General features: G+C 43.4%; 1 protein-coding gene across 1 annotated transcript in view; it reads left to right on the top strand.

The window, feature by feature from the left end:
• Positions 1 to 17676: 17676 nt before the first annotated feature.
• Positions 17677 to 25056, top strand: part of ANKRD34B (ankyrin repeat domain 34B) — a 77059-nt gene continuing 69679 nt past the window's right edge. The window contains exon 1 of the mRNA XM_063456772.1: positions 17677 to 18030. The gene's annotated coding sequence lies outside the window, so the exon portion shown is untranslated. The remainder of the gene's footprint in view (positions 18031 to 25056) is intronic.

Genomic DNA, 25056 nt, shown 5'->3' with positions numbered 1-25056 from the left:
TGACACTTACTGCGGTGAGCGGGTGAAACGCTTATTGAATCTTTCTACAAACGGATTATCAAAAAGATGAGTCACAGATATAAATTCCGAGCCTCTGTTAAATTGCTTCAGTAATTCTCTGCCTGCAAAGCCTTAACTAGTTCTTACAGCTATGTGGATTGAATTTGAATAGATGCATTGGCTGTTAATGCTATAATTTAACTTCAGTGCACGTTAGAAAATGAGTGTTATCTGGCAATAAAACACTACTATTGGGACTACATAATAGATCAGTCAACTGGTGGTTTCAAATGACACTAGATTACTGGTTTCTGTTAATAACTATGAAAGCCATTACACACCCCAGCTATCAGATACGTTGTATTTTTATATGTTAATCTTGTGTGTTGTCTTGTAAACATCAAAACGTTATAGGACCACATACATGTATCATACTTGTATTTACTGCGACATTATACTGATGCAGCAGCCCCAACTCTGGGGTAAAACCGTTGTCAAACAGTTTAACCCCGGAGGTAGAAAGGTAACGTGACACTCATGCCTATAATAATTTAGATAAGTTTAAGTTGTTATGTTGATGGGAGTGTTCTTTTTAATATAATCTTCCCTTATGAGCTGTATAGAGGTTTATTGTTATTATACTCACAAGAGCTTGATATACACATGTGTATGTTTCTTATTCATGTGTTTTGGAAATAATTTACTAGCCAAAAGATGGAAATTTTGACCACATGACAGGAGGCTTCGTATTTTGCATTTCTTTTTTTTTACTTAGCTCCATAGCAGCAAAAAAAAACGTATAGAAATAATATTGCGGATTGTGTCCCTTGATTGCTAGTATTTGCTTTATTTTCAACCTATTTTCTGTCCCCACCTTTCCCCGGAGCTCCAGGGCTCCATTATATATCTCTACCAGTTTTCTAGTTTATAGACACTTTATTACTCTTACCTGCCCCTCTTACACTAGAGTTATTCTATTACGCTAGGCCGTTACCAGCGTTTCACTGCTCCTTCCCTGTGCATTCGGTAACGTTGCCCCTTGCGCTCATTTTTCCCAGCGAGATCCACGGAGGATATCTTGGATTCACTTACCTGCTCTTAGTTTGCTGGAGAGACTCGAGGAACGTGGAAATCCTTCACATCCCTGCTAAAGTCTGTTACAGTCTGCTACATCCACTTCTGCTGCTGTTAACTCTGCTAAAAGGAGGCTACTAATGCAGATTATTCTGCTTGGGGCCATACTCAGGTCAATCACATCCTGCAGTATTTCATATTGTGACTTAAAGAGAGGGCAGTCTCTGCCCATCTTGTCACTGGCGTGAGCACTCACTGTTATTTGATTACATATTATTTGATGCTTATTGCAGTCTGCACTTCCAGCCTCCTATCCTGGGTGAGCCCCAGTTACATTGCCACTTACACAGCTTATGCTGTACTTTTTCTTGATAGATCCAACCAATCTGCTAACTTTGCTTTCCTGTTATTTCGGCAATATATTTAGCCATATGCCATGTGCCTGGCTAATATATTGCCTGCTGTATATGTTTAAATACCAAGTTCTGCCTGTATACATAAATTATTCTACCAACACATGGGCGGGAGTTTATTCACAGCCTACTAGCTAGGCTTATTCCTCTAGGTGATCACTAATATTACTTGTCAAGCTAGGGGTGCTATCCCTGTATAAAAGTGTATTCACAAATTCTACCCTTGGACTTCCAGTCCATGATCAATGCAGCGGTGGCTGTGGTCGAGAAAGCACTATCCAAGGTGTTTGTTCCTCGGACAGATCCAAGCTGGCGTAGTCCTACCACTAGGCACTCAAAATATAGAACTGACTCAGACTCCTCAACCAAACAACATTCCCACCTGGCCAAGCGCCACTTGAAAGTTGAGGGTGCTCAACCCAAGAGGTCTGAGGGTAAAGCACTGGCTAAATGTAGCAAGCCGACAGCGCCACCTGCCCCTACCTATGCCCTTAGTCATTCCTTAGGTGAGGACCATGACCTGCTCCAGTTGTTATCGGTACTGGACAAATGGCAGGCAGACAACTCAGCTTTGGAAGATGAGGCTCGGGAAGCTTGAGCAAGATATTAATTTGCCTTTGTAAGACAAACTATCCTGGGTGAGCCTCAGGTGGAGGAAGTTGGAAAGTGTGCGGACACACCTCCACCAACACAAGTTATTCTAGACCTTTTGGGTCAGCAGATGTTTGACCTGCACAATATCAGTCACCCCTGCTCAGGGGTTTCGACCCCTCCAGACCATCTGGCCAAGTTTATGCAAATGAGATGTCTGGAGAGGGAAATCCGTAACCGTTCACAGTCACGGTGCCCCACATTCATAATTTAGGACAAAATCCCCCAAATGCCAGAATTTATCTTTTGATAATGATGTTCATGGAGGGAATGAGATCATCACAAGGGCATTGAGAAGAGCTTTAATACAATACAGACACCTGGACACCATTAGACACCTATCACGCATCTTGTACCTTGCTGACGACGCCTTCTCAAGGGTGTAATCTTTTGATGTACACACTGTGAGCGAATTGGCCCATGTCTTCAGGGAATGGGCACAAAGATGTTTTTGTTTAATTGGAAACTCTAATTTAGCTCTCTTTTTAGAGAGGCACAAAGCAGCACTATTTTGAATATACTTGGGTTCAACAGAACTCGAATCTCAGGCACAGGGAAGACTGTTTGGAGAGGCATTCATCAAGAAGCTCCACTTACTTAAATGTGTTTACATCCCTCAACAAAGCTCAGGCCTCCATGAAAAATGTATTCAAAGGTGAACCAACCAGGGGTGTTTTTGGTAGAGCTGTCCAGCAGAGGGGACATGCCTCCAGCCGATTGTATCCGTCAGGTTCCTGCACAACTCAAACCCAACCATTCTACCCATATGCAGATGGACAACAGGGATTCCAATAGCAGCGTTCCATGGACAAAAGTCTCTGAGCATGCGATCAAGAATGCACAAGGTTCTCCACAGGTAAGAGTTCAAATGATTTCTCCTCACAATTGTTGTCAAATAGCGAACCATCTTTCCCATTTTGTCCAGAATTGGAAAGACCTGTCGTCAGATGCCTGGACTTTGCAAACCATCCAAGGGTATGTGATCGAGTTCTGCCTCATCTCATCCAGTTCTCAGGAGACGATGTCCGTCTCATCACCAAGGAATTGTGGTGGAATGGTGCCATTCAGCCCGTCATGGACTGCGGGGGCTCCTTCAGCAATATTTTCCTTGTCAGGAAAAAATACAGAGACTTCTGTCCTGTGATAAACCTGAGGGATCTCATGTTATATACCACCACTTCAAGATTGAAGGTATACATCTCTTAAGAGATCTTCTCCAGGAGTGTGTTTACATGCCTAGACTTTCCCATTCATCCATTTAGCTGCCTCTTTCTATGGTTTTGTTGGTGAGTAATCCCTTGGAAATTCACATGCCTTCACTTTGGCCTAAGCACAGCTACGTGGTGCTTCACCAAACTCATGAAACTCGTAGTCACTCAACTGCGAATTCAGGAAATTCGCTGTATAATCTATTTAGAAGATATCTTAATCTTCTGTTCAGAGGTTCTGAGACTGCAACAACAGACTAGTTTTACTGCAAACTTTCTCAAATCTCTTGGTATCATTGTGAACCAATACATGTCCGCTTTGATTCCTTCCCAGTCCAGTTCAGTTTAGTTCTTAGGATCAAAGATCAAATTGACTTGTGAACAAAAGCTTCAAAAGTCTTGATGATAAGCAGGGAGATTTGCAGGGTGCTCCATTGAACTTGCATTCCTCTTAGGGTGCTCAAGGTTTGTGGGGAATCTGTCATCCTCCATTCAAGCAATATTCCCAGGCCCATTACACTGCCTAGCAATTCAGCAGCTAAAGGCAAAATTCTAATGCAAAAATCCTACGTACGACCAATCTGTACTGATCACGGAAGAGGTTCAGATGGAACTCCAGTGGTGGCTGGACAGCATGCAGGCTTGAAACGAGCAATCCATCTTTGCTCCCAGCAGGGCTTCGTTCTGGAGTCAGTTGCCAGACTTTGGGGCTTGGGTGTGACAAGTGAGAATTTGTTTGATCAGTGCAAGAGCTTTCTCTCCACATCAATTGCTTGGAGCTCCTGACGGGATTAATCGCTATCCACAACCTGGCGAAAGGGAGATCCAACTGCTGCATTATGCTCAGGATAGACAACATGACCACAGGGGTTATATCAATTGACTCGTCAACATGCTATCAGAAATCATGAAAGACCTCTTCGACTTCTGTCTTCCTTGAAACATCTCGTTTAGGGTGGAATATTTCCCAGGGGAAACCAACCTCAGTGTGGATTGGTTAGAGAGACAGCAGAGACTGGATCCATCAGTGTTTGCCTTCTTCTGATCTTACTGAACCTGACTTCTTCAGCTGACTACCTGATCCAAAGAGCAAGGCAGTGGATGCTTTTCTTCAAACTTGGTTGGATTACAAAGCCTATGCATTTCCCCACTTTGCTATGATTATGAGGTTCATTTACGACATTCAGTCTTAACAGGTTACAATAACCCTGATTGCTCCACTCTAGCAGAGCCAGCCTTGGTTTCCAGATCTTCAGGAACTGTTGTGCGAAGACCTCCTTCTACTGCCCTCCTATTCTACTCTTTTCACTGACCCGCAAGAGAACCCTCACCCGCTGCTTCAGGATGACCAGCTTCCTCTGGTGGCCTGGACTTTTTCAGGGGATTGGAGAACTATTGCAATCTGCTAAGGACCTATTATGGGCCTCATGGGCTTCAGGGAAGAGACATTGTTACCTTTCTGTTGGTACTCCTGGACTAGTTGGTGTATGGAATGGGATTTTGATCCCTTTACAGCCCCTGTCTGCACAGTTATAAATTTTTTTTTTTTACCCTTTTTCCATATGGACATTCCTACCAATCCATTAGTATTTTACTATTCACGATCTTGGCTGCTTATGTCCCAGTTTAGGGTTTCCCTTTTGGCAAAATCCCTCTTGTTTGCTTTTTGATGTGGGGCATACGTCTCCAGCGATCCCAGGGACAAATATATACTCATTTATGGGACGTTTCTCTCATTTAACGTTTCTTATGCAACTGGCCGTACAATGCCATAAATGCCTTCTGTTTTTCCCCAGAACGTGTTTTTTGGGATTTCTTGATGAATAAAGTTGGACTCTGCAACCGTTCTCAACCTGTTTTTCAACTCTAAATCGAAGTTGTGTGGTTTCTACATTGCTCTGTTCCGCTAAGGTCACAACACCTCTGCAGTCTGCGCCTTAGTACCAACTACTCATACCCTACGTGCGTCCGTCTCTGTGAATACTATTGCCAGATGGATAAGATTGCTTCTGTCCCTAGCTGCCATTGATACTTCATTCTAAGCTCATTCCATTCGAGGCTCAGCAGCCTCTCCTGCTTTTTGTCGGGTGCTTAGACTGGTCGAAGGAGGATACTTTTTGAACTTTTTATTTCTGTCCATCTTCTAATGCCACTTTTCCTCTATTTTCTCAGCGTTAAAAGTGCAACATTTTAAGCCTCCTGTCATGTGGTAAAAACTTCAATTTTCAGCACTTGTTTCAGCACCACTCCCTTTACGAATTTGTACTCGAATTCCCTAGTTTGGCTATCGCTATTAGAACGTGGAACACCAATTATCAAGAGCCAAACTGCAAAGGAAACAATTATTAAATGCTCCCCTGGGTGGCCACCATTTAATGAAACCGAACGCACGTGGTCGAAAGAATGGATGCCGGCCATTTTGTCTCCCGAACGCAGACAGCGGTACGTGGTTGTCAAGTGCCTGGAACTCCTTTCGGCTAGGCACTCGCGAGAACACCGGTGAAGATGCAGCTGCTGCCCCTCCCAGTTCCCAACCAGCTATATAAACAGCATTCGGGAGATAGGAACTACCGACTGGGGGGAGCATTCGCTACTTGAAAGAATTCGACTATATTGTAATGGTGGCAATGGCTGGTCCGAACAGTGACCAGCCGTTGCCACCATTTCCCTGGAACTATTTTGGACTTCTAGTTCGTGGTCAGCTGGTCAAAGCTTTACCCCGGTGGTAATTCCATACCACTGAACTGATCGGATCTGATATGTTTGGATATGTTGGGCGCTCAGATCATGGCTATCCGGGGATGTGACTATTGTGGGGTTCCCATATATTTTAGGTGTACGTTTGGGGTGTTGTATAAACTATTATGTTTTTTCTGTTACTGGGAGTTAATTGAGTTATAGTTTCCTGACTCAATTATCTCTCAGGCACAGGGAGGAGCTTGCTGTATTTCTGTATGGAGACCCCCTGCTGGGGGTCTGTGTATAAATTGAGAGTGCTTGCCTGAAATAAACAGATCTACTCCCAGCATTCAGTCCCAACTAATGTATGGGGGGAAAGCTATAGTAGCTATATTCACTTTCATTACTTAATAGAGCTACTTCACACTGGGAAAGGGAGCCCGTGGCGGTGATATAATGGTGGTCCGCCACACCTACATTGAAAGAAACTAACAGAAGTAAACTATATAGGATTAATGGAGTGAATTGCACATGCTACCCAGGCTGATGTCGAAAGCTGGTCAAGGTATTATTTAAATTAGAGATTCTTCATAAACTCATTTTTATCTCATTGTGTTATTTTTTTAATTTGTTGTAAATTGGAAAAATATTGGTCCTACTAATTGGGAACCTTTAGGTGACATCTCCAACAAATGTATATTTCCTCTCCAGGAAGGTCATTGCTGTCCTCCTTTTAAACCAGTACTAGCAGTACCACCCTGTCCTCCATCGCCTCTTAATATGCGCCTGGCTTTATTTTTTATTGATATAAGAGAGCCTCAAAATTTGTTGATTTAAGACAGTTTGGAGATGGTCTTACTCAGTTCTGAGGTTCATCAATTTAGTGATGGTTGCCTCTTAAATGGACACTCAACACACCTAAAGCACTTTAGTTTGGGAAGTCTGTGATTGGCAGCCACAGAAAGTCTGGGCTGGGTTAAAAGGGGAAGGCTTGCAATGACTGCAGACAATAGATTTGCAGGTTTTACAAGCGGTTTGATTATTGTACGTATTATATAATAATTCTAAGTATATATTTTTGTAATAATTTTACATAATAGGGTCATTTTATTAATTACAATTTGCGGGACCTGCCTGACAACCCTGTACCTTTCCAAGACACCCTAAAACCTGTACATTGGGGGTTACTGTTTTACTCGCAAGACTTCCATGAACACAAATATTAGTGTTTCAAAACATTAAAATGTATTACAATGATGACATCGTCAGTGAAAGTGAAATTTATTGAATTTTTTGCACACAAATGGCACTTACACTGACGATATCATTGTTGTGATACGTTTTACTGTTTTGAAACACTAATATTTGTGTTCAGTGAAGTATCCCGAGTATAACAGAACCCTTCATGTACAGGTTTTATGGTGTGTTCAAAAGTTACAGCGTCAAATATAAGGCTTGCGTTTCAGTTTTTTCACATTGAAAATCGCCAGATTGGTTACGTTGTCTTTGAGACCGTATGGTAGCCCAGGAATGAGAATTACCCCCTTGATGGCATACCCAAGGTATTGCAAATGGGGTATGTCCAGTCTTTTTTAGAAGCCACTTAGTCACAAACAGTTGCCAAAATTGGCGTTCAAATTTGTTTTTTGCATTTTTCACACACAAACAAATATTAACACTAACTTTGGCCAGTGTTTGCGACCAAGTGGCTACTACAAAATACTAGACATACCCCATTTGCAATATCTTAGGTTACAAATGGTATGCCTTCATGGGGGTAATTCTCATTCCTGGACTACCATACGGTCTCAAAGGCAACGTAACCAATCTGGCGAATTTCAATGTGAAAAAAAATGAAAAATGTAACATGCTATATTTGACCCTGTAACTTCCCAAAACACCATAAAACCTGTACATAGGGGGTACTGTTTTACACGTGATGCATCGCTGAATACAAATACCGTATATACTCAAGTATAAGTCAACCCGAATATAAGTCGAGACCCCTAATTTTACCCCAAAAAAATGGGAAAACTTATTGACTCGAGTATAAGACTAGGGTGGGAAATGCAGCAGCTACTGGTAAATTTCTAAATAAAATTATATCCCAAAAAAATTATATTAATTGAATATTTATTTACAGTGTGTGTATATAATGAAGTGTGTGCGTGTGTATGAATGCAGCGTGTGTGTGTATATGAATATAGTGTGTGTGTGTATGAATGCAGTGTGTGCGTGTGTGTATGAGTGCAGTGTGTGTGTGTATGAATGCAGTGTGTGTGTGTATGAGTGCAGTGTGTGTATGAATGCAGTGTGCGTGTGTATGAATGCAGTGTGTGTGTGTATGAGTGCAGTGTGTGTATGAATGCAGTGTGTGTGTATGAGTGCACTGTGTGTGTATGAATGCAGTGTGTGTGTGTGTATGGATGCAGTGTGTGTGTGTATGAATACAGTGTGTGTATGAATGCAGTGTGTGTGTGTATGAATACAGTGTGTGTATGAATGCAGTCTGTGTGTGTGTATGAATGCAGTGTGTGTGTGTGTGAGTGCAGTGTGTCTATGAATGTAGTGCGTGTGTGTATGAATGCAGTGTGTGTGTGTATGTGATGCAGAGCCTTGGTGGGGGGTGGACATTTTTATTTTTTAATTATTATTATTATTTTAATATTTTTATTTTTTTGTTATATTAATATTTTATTTTTATATTATTATTATTATTATTATTATTATTTAAATTTGTATTTATTTATTTTTGTCCCCCCTCCCTGCTTGATACATGGCCAGGGAGGGAGCTATCATTCCCTGGTGGTCCAGTGGATGGGCTGTGTAGGAGGAGGGCTGGCAGCGAGCTGTAACTTACCTTTCCTGCAGCTCCTGTCAGCTCCCTTCTCTCTCCTCCGGTCCGGTCAGCTCCCCTGCAAGTCTTGCGCCGTGAGTGCCGCGCGGAGCGTTGCCACGGTAACCCCGCGGCTCTCGCGAGACATGCAGGGGAGCTGACAGGGGAGCTGACCGGACCGGAGGAGAGAGACGGGAGCTGACAGGGGCTGCAGGAAAGGTAAGTTACAGCTCGCTGCCAGCCCCAAACAGGACCGCCAGGCTTGTAATGAGCCCGGCGGTCCTGGTCTGTACTATGGCAATGTAGTTTGCCATAATACAGACACTGACTCGAGTATAAGTCGAGTGGGGGTTTTTCAGCACAAAAAATGTGCTGAAAAACTCGACTTATACTCGAGTATATACGGTATGTGTATGTTACTGCAGTAAAAGCAAACAGTATTATGACATTCACAGTTAAAATGTCATATAGAACTAAAAAAAAAAACATTTTATATTTTCTCCCATTTTTTTCATATTAAATTATGTTTCATAGCTAAATATTTGATACTAAATGAAAGCCCTGTTTCGGTTGAACAGACATGTAGCGCAAATGCCAGGTTTTGTTTACGTTTTCTTTTGATCACAACGTGTACATTTGGCTCAGTCCTTAAGGGGTTAAATGTATGTGCGTGTATAGTTTGTGTATAGCAATGTATAAGTATGTAGGTGAGTGTGTTAACAATGTCTGTATGTGTAATAGTTTGTATGTGGTAGTGTATGTGTGTGCAGTACTGTTTGTGTGTAGAAGTGGCTGTAGAGTGTATATGTATGTGTGTAGCATTGTATGTGTATGTAGCTGGATGATGGGTATACGGGGGTCCGGCCTTTAGGTTTATAAGGGCCTCCAAAAATTTTGACAGTGGCCATGACCTTACGCGGCTCTGAAGGTGACAGAGCTGCTGTAAAGTTTCCTCTTCTCTCTATTTCACATTTCTCTCTATTTCTCCTATATAGCAGCCCCCCATATCACAATGCCTGCACAATGGGCTTCCTACGCAAATCAAGCATTTATGGAAGTTGTAGTGTCATTATTAGGTTTTTACATATGAAAGCTGTTAGCTGAACTAAAATCTCAAAGGTGCATAGATCATGCCCCTGCAGTCTCACGGCTCAATTCTTAACCATTAAGGATTTAAATCACTTTGTTTATACAGCCCTAGTCACACCTCCCTTCATGTGACTTACACAGCCTTCCTAATACTTCCTGTAAAGAGTCATCTAATGTTTACACTTCCTTTATTGCAAATTCTGTTTAATGTAAAAAAAAAATGTTTTATCTACTTCGCTGTTTATTGCTTGCTAGACCCTACAGGAGCCTCCTGTGTGCAATTAAAGCTAAATTTACAGAGCAGGAGGTAAAAACATTTAAAATAAGTTACATCAGATTAAAAATGAAACCATTTTGTTTTCATGCAGGCTGTGTCAGTCACAGTCCGGGGTGCTGTGTCTAGGGCTGCATAAACAGAAACAAATTTAACTTCTAAATGGCAGAATATTGAACAGTGAGACTTCAAAGGCATGATCCATACACTAAAACTGCTTCATTAAGCTGAAGTTGTTTTGTCCCTTTAAGTCTTACTTGAAGCAGATGCAGTGTCCAAAAGTATCTACAAAACACCCATGTATAGTACTATAATACATTATACTAGTTCACTAAATGGTAGGTATTAATAATAAGCATTGCACAAAGCACTGCAACATATTTTTCGTTTGCACCAGCAATGTAGTGAATTTTTGTATTTCATTTTTATAATAATATACATTAAAGGCAATTGGAAATAGGTTTGAACATTGTGATCCAAAAAAAGATGCCAGTTCTCACAGGTCAGTCTGGTCAGAACAAGTATCCCACAGTGAAATACTGTATGAGCGATACTTATTGCAAAGCACCAAGTGTGCTTCTAATTCACATTCACATGGAACACTGTAATTGCCAAAATCCGAAATTGATTGTTTTGTATAGTGCCTGGAAGTACCTTCACTCAATTTCATTGCATTTTTTTTCACTAAATATTTTCTTAACCCCTTAAGGACACATGACATGTGTGACACGTCATGATTCCCTTTTATTCCAGAAGTTTGGTCCTTAAGGGGTTAAAGGAAGAGTCTAGTGTGAATCCATTTTAAGATAAAGTAATGCTTTGTGGCAAGGGATTCTGGGAGTTTTCGTTCAATGCTCAGCATTCTACTGCACAAAGCTTACAGCTGAACTACAACCCCTAGAAACCTAAGCCATGACATTATGTGCAGGAATGTATTTACAGAAATATTTGAGACACTGTAGATTGGAAGGGATGAACCCAAGGCTGGTCATATGGATCAAAACTTTTTTTTTTTTTTTTTTTTAAATTACCCCCCAAAAAATAAAATTTGAAATGAAGAAATTGAGTTTAAAAAAAGTTTGATTTCAGGCCCTAAAATAAAATGTCCTGTGTCAGCCCCACTGTAGGATTTTCTGCCATGATGTGTTCCTGTCATTTCCAGTTATTAAGTGAAAATTAGTTATTACATAATGTAATAACCGTGGTAAATAGGGATTTGCAGAGCTGTGGCACATAATTAGATTTTAAAACTCACTCACCAGGTCATGTTGGGAAACGGAAATACAGATTTAGACCACCCAGGTGCAGTGCAAATAAACAAAAAAGAATGTTGGGAAACAGGCGGGTCCAGTCTTTCTCTTTTTACCCATGCATTGTGTTATTAAAACTGACTGCACAGTCAGCTTTGTTTTTTTTTTTGTTTTTTATTATGATTTTTTTTATTATTATTATTATTATGATCTTTAATTAACTTGTTGGTCTACCTCTAAAAAACATATTTGATGATACATTGTTTGTAAGTTGTCTGACTCTAAATTATGTAAGGTTTATAAAAAAAATTTAAAATAGCCCTAAGAAATAAATTATTTCTCCCCTATGTGGGTCTTCTCCTAGCTCTCTCTAGAAATATAATTACTTTGGGGGGACGTGGACGACAGAACTCCAACGAAGACATCTTTTCCCTGAGCTCCGACCGGGCCTAGGGGAAACCCGAGACTTAGAGCCACAAAGAGTGGAACTTTTGCACCAAAACAGCACCCCCCACAAGCAGAGACAATGGGGCGGAAAAACAAGAAAAATGATAAAAGTCACCAGTCAGAGGTTCCCTGTCAGCCTGATATTTGGCTCTGCTTTGAGAGACCGCAGCTGTCTAAAATGGCGCCGGAACCACAAAACATGCTGGAGCTGTCAGAGGCCTCGCTGGAGGAAGAACATCCTCTCACCTCTCCCCGCTCAGGGGCTACGACCCCCACCTCAGATTCGGGCGAGGATGAATGTTAAGACACCTTTTGTCTTAATAAGTAAATCGCCGTTTAGTCCACCTTCCCCTCTCACCGTATCAAGTCTCTGTTCGTATAATGTGTAATCCACGAACCATAACCAGGGGAAGCGGTAATCTCCCGAACGGGATCCGTGAATGTACTCAGGTTCCCGAACCGAACTCCACGAACTGCCGCTAACAACCGAATGACGATATCCACCAAGCGGCATAAGTTTCCCGTAAATAGTCCTTAAGCGTGAATAAGAATCCCCCCAATAACGAGACTGAAGCTCCGTGTTGAGGGTCAAACAAGATCTGAGGACTGGAACACCCAGCCTGCTTTTTATTAGGAAAAGGCACACACAGGACACTCCCAGGGGGAGGATGAAAACAACCAATTATACACAGGGTAACACCCCCACGTCTCCTCCCCTCAGATAAACACATAACACAATTATAACGTACAATATTTTACCCCAGTTCTGGATGTACCCCAAAAACAGGGGGTACACCTTTAAGTCCAGCACCGCTTGAAAGGTCTTGGTTAGGGGAACACTCTGTCCAAGTTTCAGCCCATTCGGTTGTGGGGTTCGGGAGTTATGGATGTTTGAAGTTTTGACCGACTGCACGGATTTTCTAGCCGAAAAGAGTTCCACAAGTTTTGGCCCTGCAGTCGGTCTCCGTTCGCCTGTTAAAACTATACGAAATTCTCATCATCCACAACTATCTCCGAGTTCGCTGGATTCCCCATAGCTGATTAAGTGTAACTACCGAATGGCCCGTCGTTCGGTAGTTCCAGCACGAATTTCTGGGCGCATGGAGGTCTCAGCGGTGTTCGCCTGTTTGTGTATCCATTTTTAGTTCCATGCGTTCACAGGCAAACACCGCTGTTCGCACGCAAGATGGCCGCGAACACGTGCAAAAGTCCCGAAATGGCGGCCACCTATATGTTATACATGGAGTTCGTGCGAAATGATGCGAACGGCTGGAAAACAGGCTGGAACGGTAAAACATGCTTCATAATATATGAAATCAGTCATTTAGACGGATGGCACAAAATAGCAGAATCCACCAAAGAAATAGACAGACGGATGGTTCTGTCACAATGAAGCACCCTCAACGAAAGGAGACTATAGGAGGCTCCTGGTTGACTTCCGGAGGGTCTGGAAAGAAGACCTCCAGGTGACCCAGGCAGAGATTGTTGCTGTCCACAAAAAGGAGAGAGAGCTGGAGGGGAGAGAGGCTGACAGGTACAAACACATACAAGACACAGCTGACAAACTAGGACTTACCGCTTAAATTCAGCACCACAGCAGAGGGGCATCCCAGTGCAAGTAAGTACAGAGACATTGCCTATGTTTATCAAAGACATGCTTACACACATGGGAATTGAAGACACCCCTGCAAGGCCTATGATAACTTCCGCGTTCAGAGTGAGGAAATCAGCAGCAGGGCCAAGTGGCGCAACCAGAGATATAATCGCGTTGACGAGAGATATCGCAGCGAGATCAGTGATTATGAGCTGCTTCAGGGAGATGGGGACGATACAGTATAAGGGGCACACTGTCGGATATGCCGTTCTCATTCCTGGTAGAGAAGAGGAAGCTGGCTCAGGTTGCTAGTCGACTAAGAGAACACTCCATGAAATACTGTAATAAAAAAGGAAAATCCACCTGTGAAGATGGGTCCAGAACATAGGAACCGTCTCACTGGTGGAAGAACACCTTAGTGGACACTCCAGTGGTGTCCTGGGGCTTAACCCCTACTGACTAGAGAACAAACAACATACTTAAGAGGCTGGAGTAAACCAGACTGGCTGAGTGTATTACTGGATATAATAAGGAGATAAATATATACAGTGTAATAGAAAGAACCAAATAATAATAAAAAAGAAAGTATATGGTAAATTACGTGAAAACTTGCCTAAATGGCTCACCTCTATAAAAGTTAGTAAACCCTAATACCTATACAACTCTGAAACAAACAACTGACTACTGACTTTATTAGGCAAAAAACAAAAGGTCAAGCCCAGAGTTAAGAGTGCATAGAGTAGGTAGATGTCAGGTAGCTGACATGGGTGTATAGGGAATAGGTCACTAAGGAGAACCTAAATGGTTCCTGTATGCCGTATGACTAGTTAATGTCTCTTGACCTGTAATAGTCTGTGTATAAACAGTTAACACCACTGTAGATAAATGAGTCATAAACCAATGCGGCATATGGGGCAATGTATAGCTATTATCCTGTATATATTAGACGAATCTAGCATTTAGGAGGGAATACAGAGTATCCCCCAGAATCTAGTGCCAGGTAACTGTAACGCCAAACAAATAATGGTTGCAGTGTATACAAGTTAGACCCCAGTCCAGTCTGTGGGAGTTTAACCTCAACAGACTGTTATGTAGTGACCAAAGGGAGAGGTGAAAAGACAGAGATTAAAGTGGCTCCATGTGCATCTCCATGCGCATCTCCATGCGCGTTTCGGTGCTTGCTTAGATGCACCATCGTCAGGGGCCCCTGACGAAGGTGCATCTAAGCAAGCACCGAAACGCGCGTCGGGCTCTATGGGCTCTCTTTTCACTCACTTTATTTTCACTTAGGACTATCTATCACCATGTGCAGGCAACCAACATCCTAAGTATGGTTCTGCACATGGAGCCACTTTAATCTCTGTCTTTTCACCTCTCCCTTTGGTCACTACATAACAGTCTGTTGAGGTTAAACTCCCACAGACTGGACTGGGGTCTAACTTGTATACACTGCAACCATTATTTGTTTGGCGTTACAGTTACCTGGCACTAGATTCTGGGGGATACTCTGTATTCCCTCCTAAATGCTAGATTCATCTAATATATACAGGATAATAGCTATACATTGCCCCATATGCCGCATTGGTTTATGACTCATTTATCTACAGTGGTGTTAACTGTTTATACACAGACTATTACAGGTCAAGAGACATTAACTAGTCATACGGCATACAGGAACCATTTAGGTTCTCCTTAGTGACCTATTCCCTATACACCCATGTCAGCTACCTGACATCTACCTACTCTATGCACTCTTAACTCTGGGCTTGACCTTTTGTTTTTTGCCTAATAAAGTCAGTAGTCAGTTGTTTGTTTCAGAGTTGTATAGGTATTAGGGTTTACTAACTTTTATAGAGGTGAGCCATTTAGGCAAGTTTTCACGTAATTTACCATATACTTTCTTTTTTATTATTATTTGGTTCTTTCTATTACACTGTATATATTTATCTCCTTATTATATCCAGTAATACACTCAGCCAGTCTGGTTTACTCCAGCCTCTTGAGTATTTTGTTTGTACTCCATGAAATACCGCTGGGAATTAGAGGGGTCCCTCTTGGTAGAGACTGAAGGAGAGGAGCGAAAGATCCAGAGCCGCTCCTGCAGGCACTGGGATTGTCCATCAACCCACGAGGAGCTTCTCGGAGGCAAAAAATAAAGACCGGGACCATGAAATTAGGAACAACAACGCGACTACACAACCACAACAGACCATACCCAAGAAAGTGCACCCACCAGCAAGAAGCCGGGACGCCGGCCTTGGCGCTTTGGGAACACTGACTAGCCCATACCATATCAGACGCCTCACTTGACCCGAGTCGGTTCCATGGATGCCGTGGTCCGGAGACCTGACTGTGAAAAACTGCCCTTTGCCACTGGGCATTGGAGAGGACTGATCGCTAGTCTCCTGCCCTGCGACTATGGCCCTGGAATGTATTGCCCTTTAGGAATTACATTTGGGCATAATGGATTTTTGAATGATGTTCCTGGCCCTTTAAATGCTTTGGAGCAGGGTTACAACTTTTAAACTGGCACTTCGAATGCAGTCGAAGTGCCGAAGTCGTGAAAGTGGCTGCCATTCGACAAATGAACATGTGGCGGCGGCCATTTTGTCTTATTCAAACGCGGTCAGCGGTGTGTGCAGCCAAATCTATGGAACTGTTTCCGGCTACCCAATTGCACAACACCGCTGACCCGTACCTATTTCTACACCACGGCTGGAGACTAAGTCCCGTTTGAAGATTCGAACGCTCGTTTGAATGGGACTTAGTCATTTTCTCAGTGTTAAATAGACCGACCGCACAGCCCAAATCTATGGAACTGTTTTGGGCATGAAAATGTGCTTGCGGTCGGTCATAAAGGACTTCCAGCTAACTCTTTAACCCCTGCATGGAATTGGCTGAATTTTGGCCATGTTTGTAAGTAAAGTGTGCTGATTAATAATATGTGACTTTTATTAATATTGGGTGTATAGTTTTGGAGTTATAAACATGTATAAAAAAATTTAAGTTTTAGCTTGGAGATAATTGAGGAGATACAGTAAGAAACTCAATTATCTCCCAAGCAGAGGGGAGGGAATCTGTGGGATGTAACCGTTATCTGGTTGGTTAATGCCTAATTGCCTGTGGGCGTCTCCCTTGCAGGGGAGCACTGCATAAAAGCAGAGTACCTGCCATTAAACATGAGTTCTACTTCACCCTCAATCTAGAGTCCTGTCTCTTATTGGGGGAATCACTATATCACTACAAGGGATTGCTATGATCTGCATATTCTCTTGGCTAATCACTTCTAAGCTCTTGTAAGAGCTTGTTCCTGCTTCACTCTCTTGGAGGAGAGGTTCACCTACTGGAACCTGGAGCCTGGTCGTAGGTCCAGGGTGGGTAGGAGACGGCGAGACCCCAACCAAGCTGCGGCGGTTCGTGGGGTCTACAGTGGTTGCGGTGTCTGGCGGAGCGCTTGGAGCCCTCTGTAAGCACTAGGAGTATCCTTCAACGGAGGTACCCAGTCGGGGTGCCAGGTGATCCGTTACACTGACCACCTCCTGCTCAGAGGCCGGTACTTACCTAGTACTTACTGATAACTTAGCCACTAGGTTCCAAACACCAAGTTTCCTAAGGTTGCCATACCTGTTGACCCCAAGAGACAGCCTATTCCTGTTATAACACCAACAGTTATGTTGTTATAGTCACTTCATATGTTGCTTACTATACGTTGTTCTTTTATCATAAATAATAAAAAGTTTGATGATGTCATTCACTTAATAAAAATAATTTAATTGAAAAAAAAAATACATATATATATATATATATATATATATATAATTACTTTAAAGACTGCCTTTGGATGATGAGGGTTGCAGTCTGCTGCACATGGAGTTTATTCTTATTAGTGCCTAATTAGCAGCACTAATTACAGCCATTTATATTTGGACTGGGGGGATTATTTAGTGCAGGTAGCCCCCCAGTTCTCATCCCAAACGGAAACATTGTATCACATATGTAAGTCCCATTGCAATGAGCTCTCTGTAGCCAGAACTGGGGGTGTCTCTCTGTCCCCCCACCCCCCTGCCTTTATTGCTGGCTCTGGCCGCCTCTGCCGCCCCCAGATCCCTGTTGCATCCCCAGGAGGGGGTGGAGGGGGAAGCTCTCCTTGGCACAGTCCTGGCTTGCCACTTGCTGCAGGTTCCTGGGCACAGGCTTGCAGAGGCGGTGGGTGGTGGAAGCGGAGGCGGCGCTGGGCTGCAGAACAGCTGCAGGAGACACACAGAGAGAGAGAGGCTCAGTATCTGCAATGCTAGGAGTCCTACATCAGCCACTGACCCCACTGGGAGACAGCCCTGCAAACCCCCAAAATCTGCTTCCAAACTGCCTCCCTCTGCCCTGCTAACAGGGGGAATAGCCAGCCTCCTAGAAACCCCAAATCACTTCTGGATCCTGGAAAAGAGAGCTCTGCACTGCTTGGGGACTGACATGGGATTTCCTCAACCCACACTGCATTGAGGGGCATTTAAATACCAGGTAAGGACACACAGACTGTACTTTATTCACTTTATGATGTGTGCAGCCTGACAGCACAAGGCTTGCCAAGGGGGAAGTTATTTTATTTAATTGTGGGAGTCAAAAGCAATAAACTGGTGTACGTCTGACATGCAAGCTGATTCTGTGTACTGTAACTCTCAGTATGCTCAGTCAGCCATGGTGTGGGGGGAGTTATACTGAGGAATGAGGAGGGATGCTAAATTGGCAAAACCAGACTTTAACCCAGACCAGATCTTAACCCCATGTTCTGTTTGGGTGTGAATGTTTTATGATTGTGTTGTGTTGTATGTGGTGTTATTTTTGTTTATGGCATGTTGTTTGGTCGTGTTGTGTTGTGTGTGTTGTGTTATTGTGGTTTATGGCATGTTGTTTGGTCGTGTTGAGTTTGGCTGCATTGTATCTGATTGCATTTTGTTTTGTTGCCCTGTAGTTTATGATGTTTGGTTATAATGTGGTTTATTGTGTTTTATTTGCTTGTGTGTTTTGCTGTATTGCTGTGTTTGGTCTTATTTTTCTTGCTTGCATTGCAATGTCAGTGTGGATGTATTGTAATGTATACTGTTTGGTTCTATTTACTTTGCTGTGTTATGTTTAGTTATATTGTGCTTTTTATGTGGCAGTAATGGACTTGACTTGTAGAAATGTAACCCTCTAGGTTCTACCTTCAAGTCTCTTAGAGCTAATCCCCATCCCTACACCAAAGGTGTGTGCAGATTGGGATTTCTGTGCAGGTTATAGGGATGTATGGCATTTAGTGCCTTTTATAATGAGAATCCCCATGTAAAACCCAGGCTGATAATCCCATCCTATCTGTTCAGTGTGAGTATGTGGGAGGGAAGCTGGTCACAATATTACCCTGTAGGTACTGACACCAACAGGTAGGAGCCGCAGCCATTCATTAATAATTAGAAGCATTTATTGTCTGCCTTTAGAATTACACCATTGAGTTTGAGTTTTATGATTTGGGTGGTGATACATTCCATATTGCTGTATAGAATCTGAGATGAAAGAAATTTATATACAATGCTTTAGTGATTGTCACTGCCATGGATTATGTAGGAGTCTCTCTAAGACAGGGGTGGCTAAAAGGTTGATCCCCCGGGTCGTGTCGCACCATAACTACAATGTTACCTTGGTACTCTGACTTCTCTGTGAAGTACTGCATGAGACTGGATTCCAAGGTCTTGGGGCTTCTTTTATGGAAAAGATATGTAGTGCAGGTTGTAGCAGACCCTGGGTAACCCGACTGGTTACCTCCGCTATTAATGAATGAAGAGACCTCTCTAAAAAGTCAGTGGTTACATTGAAAAGCCTGCAGGGACAGGCTATATACACCAGAACCACTACATTAACCTGTGTGTGTGTGTGTGTGCGCGCCTGCTAGTGAGTGAGCTTGTTTGCATGTGTGTGTGTGTGTGTGTGTGTGTGTGTGTGTGCCTGCTAGTGAGTGAGCTTGTGTTTTTATTTCAATGAGCTTATGTGAGCTTATGTAAAACAGTGAGACTGTTTGTCTATGAGGCTGTGTATCAGTGAGCTTGTGTGTGTCAGTGAGATTGTCTGTGTCTGCATGTGAGTATGCTTACTGTATAATTAAACGTTTATGACCAATATTTTATATTAGAAAAAGCAATATATATTTGATATATATATATATATATTTATTATTATTATTATGATATTTATATAGCGCCATCAAATTCTGCAGCACTTTACAATGGGTGGACGAACAGATAAGTAGTTGTAACCAGACAAGTTGGACACACAGGAACAGAGGGGTTGAGGGCCCTGCTCAATGAGCTTACATGCTAGAGGGAGTGGGGTAAAATGACACAAAAAGGTAAGGATAGTATTAGACTAGTGACAGTTGCAGAAGAGGAATCAGTCAGGAGCTATTAACAGTTTAATTGATACGCTTTTATGAAGAAGTTGGTTTTTAATGATTTTTTGAAGGAGTGGAGACTGGGTGAGCATCTAACAGAGGAGGGAAGCGAGGTCCACAGGAACGGTGCAGCCCTCAAGAAATCTTGAAGGCAAGCATCAGAGATGGGAGTACGGACAGAAGATAGTCATAAGTCTTCAGCAGATCGTAAGGGCCTAAACGGGACATACTTGTGTATAAGGGAGGATAGATAGGTGGGAGCAGCATTATGTAGAGATTTGAAAGCAAGAACCAGAATTTTAAATTGAGCTCTATATTTTATTGGAAGACAATGTAGGGACTGACAGAAAGGTGAGGCATGGGAGGTGCGGGCGGACAGGAAGATGAGCCTCGCTGCCGCATTCATTATGGACTGTAACGGCGCAAGTTGGGAGCACGTAAGACCACTGAGAAGCGGATTACAGTAGTCAAGGTGAGAAAGGACAGTGGAATGGACCAACATCTTAGTCGCATCTGGCGTTACTCAATCATCTGGGGTGGCAAGACATAGCCTTACATATTACATGTGACAATATATGGCGCAATGACTTATGTGGTTGGCATAGATTTTTTTTCCAGGGCTGCTTTGTATCCCCAGTCCAGCCCTGGCTGTAATAGTTATTGTGCCAGGAGTGCCCTTGTGCGTTCCAAGGTAAGAATTCAGACTGTTTGCTAATAGTTTTAACAGCTTACCTGGGACCTGCCAGGTGCCATCCACTTCCTCCATTGAGAGGCAGAAGCTCCTGTGTGGCTCCTGAACTAAACCCTGCCATGCAGCGCCAGCTCTTGACTGAGATTATCAGCTGATCCCTGCACCCGGCAGACCGCAGGTTAATTGTCAAACGTTTGCAAACTGCTTGACTACTTACATTGCGGTGTGCCAGAGTTCTACTGGCACCATCACCACTACAGTTCACTTGTAGTGTTCCTTTAAAGCTTGATTGAAAAAGGCATGCTATTAACAAGTTTAACCCGTTGATTGCCAGAGCTGTGACGATCAAAGGGTTAAATTGAAAGTGGATACTTTTTGATGGATTTATTTCTCTTTCATACATATTAAAGGCACCAAGACAAATTAATCTCAATGAAGCAGTCTGAGGACAGAGGCACTTTAGTTTTAAACCTGCAATCTGTAACTTCGCCGTTCAGTAGATACGGCAATGTTAATACACCTCCTTACAGCCGCTAGAGGAGCTTCCATTGAATTACTAAATCAGACTTTTTTATTCCATCAAATGCAGCTTATAGAGCGCATGTGATTGGCACAGCATGGCGTTTTACAGAGCACGTGCACTAGCTTCCCAATGCTTCCCTATAGAGAAACAATTGGATTGGCTGAGATCATCAAGAATGATAACCTCAGCCATGGAGGGGGAGCAGGGCAGAGACTGGCATGGCGATGGAATAAATGGCTTTACTTATTTCATTGAGGAGGGGAAGGGGGCAATAATCTGACTAGTTACCTGGACACTATAGCTTTAAGATTACATGTTTTTTTTCTTGATATGGTTCAGCTCCCCAGAGGTTTATATGGACATATAATTCAATATTGTAAAGTGCTGCAGGATAAGTTGCTTCTATGTAAATGCCGATAATAAAAATATAAGCTCATTATATTATCTTAATAACACAGGTTTGCTTTGTTTGTTTTTTACTAAACTCTGAATTATAGTGAATTCAAATCCAAAACTGAAGCTAAAAACCAAAACTATAGCTGAGTTAGAGATTCTTTTTCCAGACCAGCTACATTAGCCCGCAGTATTTGTATTTTAATTGCTACAATTCTGAGTTAAACAAAATCTATAGTGTTAGGAATACAAATCTGAATTCCTAATGCTATAGAGCCATCTGGTTACCCCCCTTGCCCCTGCCCCCCTCCCCCCCTTACCTAACCCTCTCTTTCCTCGCCCCGCAACTTACCCGATTCCAGTGCAGATTTCCCTTGGGACTTGGTTGGCACTCCGCCTTCAATAACCTCATCAAACGGTGGGGGGCATGCGCGGTGAGCGCTGTGAGCACATTAGGCCCTCCCCATAGGAAAACATTAAATGCTTTCCTATGGAGATTTTACTGACACTGGATATCCTTATGTCAGTTAGGGCAGTGTTCCCCAACCCCCGGGCCGCGGACCGGTACCGGTCCGTGGATCAAACGGTACCGGGCCGCCCAGGGGTGTGGGGTGTGCGAGCCTGCCGGCTAATGCAGGGCTGGCATTGCCCAAGTGCCAGCCCTGCAATGTGCCTGCGGACCGGAGGGGAGATCAGAGATCTCCCTCCCCGGTCTGCAGGCACTGTGCTGACAGCCGGCAGGGGAGAGAGAGAGGACCCAGGAGCTCTTACCTGCAGCTCCTCCGGGTCCTCCTCTCGCGAGATTTGGAGCGTTGCCGCGGTAACCACGGCAACGCTCCAAATCTCGCGAGAGTGAACTCTAGCCCTGTAACTGGGCTAGAGTTCATCTCACCACCACCGGACCACCAGGGAATCCCCACCGGACCACCAGGGACTAAGAAATGTCCCCCCTCCTCCCAGTAAAGGTAAGAAGGGAGGGGGGACATGAATATATTAATTTTAATTAAATAAATTTAAAAAAGCCTCCCTACCCTCCTTACTCCCCATACACACACTACACACACAGCCCTACACACACTGCCCCACAAACACTGCCCCATACACACACTACACACACTGCCCCACAAACACTGCCCCATACACACACTACACACACAGCCCCACAAACACTGCCCCATACACACACTACACACACAGCCCCACAAACACTGCCCCATACACACACTACACACACTGCCCCCATACACACACTACACACACTGCCCCCAAACACTGCCCCATACACACACTACACACACAGCCCCCATACACACACTACACACACTGCCCCCAAACACTGCCCCATACACACACTACACACACAGCCCCACAAACACTGCCCCATACACACACTACACACACTGCCCCCATACACACACTACACACACTGCCCCACAAACACTCCCCCATACACACACTACACACACTGCCCCCAAACACTGCCCCCATACACACACTACACACACTGCCCCCATACACACACTGCCCCCTACACACACTGCAAACACTGCCCCCATACACACACTACACACACTGCCCCACAAACACTGCCCCATACACACACTACACACACTGCCCCCAAACACTGCCCCATACACACACTACACACACTGCCCCGCAAACACTGCCCCCCATACACACACCGCCCCAAACACACACACACTGCAACTCTCACACACACTGCCACCCTCACATACACACTGCACCGCTCACACACACATACACACAATTTTGAGTCTATGTCTTTATGTGACTGTGTTTGTGATTTTCTGACTATGTATGTGTCTGCGTGTTTTTTTAATATATGTGACTGTTTTTTTTTTTTTGTCTTATTAAATCAAAACAAGCGGGCCACGGAAAAATTATCAAATGTTTACCGGTCCGCGGCGATAAAAAGGTTGGGGAGCACTGAGTTAGGGGACCAAATGTCAGTTACCCACCAGGAAGTGCTAGTTGACATCCTTAGTCGTGCAATGTAATTTATTGCAGTTTCTTCAAAACTGCACTGATTTAGATTACAGGACTAGGTGGGACTGGGAGAATGAGATTAAGTGGTATGGGTGCCTATAATGTCCCTTTGAGTGAAAAAAACCCAAATAGAAAACACTGGTCATACATACTATAAAGTATTTTTACTTCTTTAATTTATCAGTTTATTGAATAAATAATAAATAGCAAGTTGCCTACTGACTTGAAAAATTTAGCTTAAAACTGAAAATCTGGAAATAAAAAAAATAAGAAAGTGGGGAGGGGGGAGAAAGAGAGTGGGGAGGGGGAGAAAGAGAGTGGGGAGGGAGGGGGGGGAGAAAGAGAGTGACTGGGGAGGGAGGGGGAGAAAAACACACACACACACAATCATGCAACCCTTACACACACTCAATGCACCCCTTACAGACGCACACACTGCATCCCGTACATATACAGAAACACACCTTGCAGCCCTTACACATACAAACACAGATTCACACAATGCATTCCTTACACACATATCAGGACATCCCCTACACACTCCACCCCCTGTGAACAAACTCATTGGTGGAACATGAAGGTGGACCCTGAGCTGTGTAAAGGGCCCCCCAAAAAGGGAGCTGCTTCACGTTCTCCCAGAACACTGATTTTTGTGACCACAGTTACAAACAGCCTCCAGAGATCCTGTTCTACTCCAGACCAGTGGTGCCAGACTGCAGCTAGAGCCCATCATCATCCTCATCTGGTTGTAAGTAGGCAATCTAGTATATTATTCGTGGCACTAATCTCTAATTTACCTCACATTAAAGAAACACTATAGTCCCCAGAACCACTGCAGCTTAATGTAGTGGTTATGGTGTCTATAGCTTGTCCCTGCAGGCCTATTAATGTAAACACGGCGGCACTGCAGCACTGGCGTTAGTTAACATGGCAGATCATATGGGTGGGGCATTGTGATGTCACATGGGGGGGGGCGGCAAACTTTACTTTTGCCTAGGACGGCAAAAATCCTTGCACCGGCCCTGGGGCCAAATAATGCTCCCTCACCAGGATTGATAGGATATTTCTCCAAGGAGTAAGAAGAGGGGTCATGTAAAAGCGCCATTTTGTCTCATGCGGCCATTTGTGAGCTCGGCAGCAGATCTCCTACATCCCTGCTGTTAGAGCCTTTATTGACTCTTGCTTTTTGGATATGCGGCCTTATTAATTGCGAGGTGTGTCGTCGATTTCAAAGCCATTTAAACTAGTTAATCTTCATTATTATATTGACATACAAGCATCTAGAAACTATGGACAATTTTTGCTGCCTAATGTGTCTCTTTAATTCTGCAATGGAAACATTGCCGTTACTACAAAACTGCAATGTTCTACATTGCATGGCTAAAACTAAAGTCCGCTGCGTCCAAACCATGTCACTGAGATGAAGTATCTTTAGTGGTCCTTTACGCAATTTATGTTCCATACACAGTATTACAGGTGGGATGTGTATGGATGTCTGAAGTGTCAGTGTGT

Source organism: Pelobates fuscus, chromosome 5 (genome assembly GCF_036172605.1).
Source record: "Pelobates fuscus isolate aPelFus1 chromosome 5, aPelFus1.pri, whole genome shotgun sequence".
Lineage (NCBI taxonomy): Eukaryota > Metazoa > Chordata > Amphibia > Anura > Pelobatidae > Pelobates > Pelobates fuscus.
Note: the sequence above shows the minus strand (reverse complement) of the source record. Positions and strands in the feature narration are given on the sequence as shown.